We start from the raw sequence: 3,147 nt of genomic DNA, 5'->3' as shown, positions 1-3,147 counted from the left end.
AGTTTGTCAATTGTTTTTACCCTTCCAAAAATCCAGCATCTGGTTTTATTGATGGTTTCAATTGTTTTTCTGTTTTCTGTTTCATTGATTTCAGCTCTTGTCCTTATATTTTCTTTTCTTGTAAAGGCTATAGGATTAAGTTGTTGTTATTATTCTATTTTATGTTGGTGTTGAATTAGATCACTGATTTTTCTTCTTTCTTCTCTTCTTTTTTTTTTCTGAATGTGTGTCCCTATATCTATGAATTGCTCCCTGAAGACTGCCTTAGCTTCATCCTTGAGATATTGGTATGTTGCATTTTCATTTTCAACTGTTTCAAAGAATTTATTATTTCATTTTTTTTTATAACCCAATCATATTCTATTGGGAGTTATATAGCTTTCACATTGGTGGTTTTGGTAAGCTTTACCCTCCTGTCCTTAAATTCTAATTGTAGGACATTGTGGTTTGTAAAGATACTTTGTATTATTTCACTGTGTGTTGAGGTCGCCCCCCCTTTTCCTGTGGCTTGCTTTGCATTCTAATATGTGATTGATTCTGGTCTATATATCGCATGCACTTGAGAAGAAAGTAAATTTATTTTTATTTGGTTTCAGTACCCTGAATACATGTATAAGGTTGAGTTGGCTAATTATATACTTTCGATCCTCTGCATCTTTGTTAAGTTTCTGTTGATTTGAACTATCCTTTGGTGACAGCAGTGTGTTCAAGTCTCCTACCACTATTGTAGTGCTGTTTATTTTTTTCTTCAATTCTGTTAGCTGTTATTTAATGTATTTTTTAGATCTATCATGTGGTGCATAAATGTTGATTTAGGTTATGTCTTCTAGATCTATTGTGCCTATGTAATGCCCTTCCTTGTCTTTTATAATGGTTTTCATTCTGAAGTCTGTTTTATTAGGTATTAGTATGGTCACTCCTGCTTTTTTACAGTTGTCATTTCTTGGTATTTTTTTTTTACAGTCTTTGATTTTAAGTCTGTCTATTTTTTTCCCAGATGTGTCTCTTGTAGGCAACTTATTGGTGGGCTTTTATTTTCTCCTAGTCATTATCATTCTCCTAGTCTTTTTCACTTGATTGGTGTATTTAGTCCATTCATATTAAGTGTGACTATTGTCAGACCAGGTTTTACCATTGTGATTTTTCTGATTATTTTTCTGTTGTTTATGGTTACTATGGTCTATTTACATCCAGACGGATCACCCTTCTTGGGAATACGAACAAATATGGACCTTTTCCAATCCATTGTCCAGAAAGCTGTCCTCCAAATTTCTTGGCATAGATTGGTGAGTGCATCCAAGGCTGTATCTATTAATTGAAACAACTAAATTAATGTCTCATTGATTCCTGAGGCCTTATTTTTTGCCAGTGCCTTCAATGCAACTTCCACTTCCTCCTTCATTACAATGAAGGATATGTTGATATGATACTTCCTGAAATTTTTCAGTGACAATTAATTCTTTATGGTTCAATGATTCTGTATTCTCTCCATCTTCTTTTGGTACACTCTGGGCCATTCAATATATTGCTCATAGCATTTTTTTTCAGCATTGCAACATGAGGCTTAAATTTGGTTTTTAGTTCTTTCAGCTTGAGAAATTCAGAGCGAGTTCTTCCCTTTTTAGTCTCCAATTCCAGCACTCTGCACATTCCATTACAATACTTTTCTTTGTCCTCCTGAGCTGCCCTTTAAAACTGTCTGTTCAGCTCTTTCACTTTGACATGTTTTCTTTTAGATTTGTCTTCTCTACATTCCAGTGCAATATTTAGAGTCTCTTCTGACATCCCTTTTTGGTATTTTCTTTCTTTTATGTTTTTGTGATGACATTTTGCTTTCTTCATAGATGACATTTTTAATATCATCCCACAGCTCTTCTGATCTTCTATCATTGATGTTCAGTGCCTGAAACCTATTCTTAAGATGATCATGAAATTCTGATAGAATTGATTCAAGATCACACCTTGGTTTCTATAGATTTACTTTTCTTTTCTTCAGCCTCAGTTTTAACTTGCATATGAGTAACCGATGATCAGACCCACAGTCTGCCCCTGGCCTAGTTTTGAGTACTGACTTTGAGCTTCTCCAACAATTTCTTCCACAAATGTAGTCAGCCTGATTCCTATGCAGCCCATCTGGGGAAGTTCATGTGTAAAGTCATCTTTTGTGTCTTTTAGAAAAAGTATTTGCAATGAATAAATCACTGTTGATACAAAATTCAATCATTCTATTTCCAGCCTCATTTCTATCACCAAGGTCATATTTTCCAATTACTGTTCCTTTTACATTGTTGCCTACTTTTGCATTCTGGTCTCCAGTTATCACTAATACATCCTGATTGCATGTTTGCTCAATTTCATACTGCAAAATTTGGTACAAATTTTCAATTATTCCTCTTTGGCACTAGATACAGGAACATATATTTGAATAATAGTCATATTAACTGATTTTCTGTGTATGTGTATGGATATTATCCTATCATTTACAATATTGTATTTAAGGATAGAACTTGAAATTGACTTTTGACCATGAATGCAACACCATTCTTCTTCTGTTTTTCATTCCCTACATAGTATATCATATTATTACCTGATAGAACAAATCATTGATATCACATGCAAGCAAAATACTGCTGAAGATCATTTAAAACCAGCTGAAACAGAACATAGATAATTACTAAAATTTCAAGGGGGATTTATAAGAGGCCATGATAGCAGGGATATCATTTCTGATGTCAGATGGATCCTGACTTAAAGTAAGGAATACCAGAATAATATTTGTGCTTTATTGATTATACAAAGGCATTTTCTGTGTGTGCATCATGACAAGTTGTGACTCACATTGAGTAGAATGGGAATCCCAGAGCACTTGATTGTGCTCATGAGGAACCTATAACTGGAGCAAGAAGCTGTTATGCAAACGGAGCAGGAGAGCACTGCTTGGTTTGGAATTGGGAAGAGAATACATCAGGGATGTATTCTATCTCCATACCTGTTCAATCTATATGCTAAGCAAATTATCCAAGAAGCTGGACTCTTTGGAGATGAATGTGGCATCAGGATTGGAGGGAGATTACTCAATAACTTGTGTTATGCAGATGACAGAACATTACTTGCTGGAAGTTAGGAGGATTTTAAGTGCTTGTTGCA

This window comes from Elephantulus edwardii, unplaced genomic scaffold (genome assembly GCF_000299155.1).
Source record: "Elephantulus edwardii isolate Elephantulus edwardi_28Jun2011 unplaced genomic scaffold, EleEdw1.0 scaffold00487, whole genome shotgun sequence".
NCBI classification, from domain to species: domain Eukaryota; kingdom Metazoa; phylum Chordata; class Mammalia; order Macroscelidea; family Macroscelididae; genus Elephantulus; species Elephantulus edwardii.
This window is presented reverse-complemented; position numbering follows the sequence as displayed.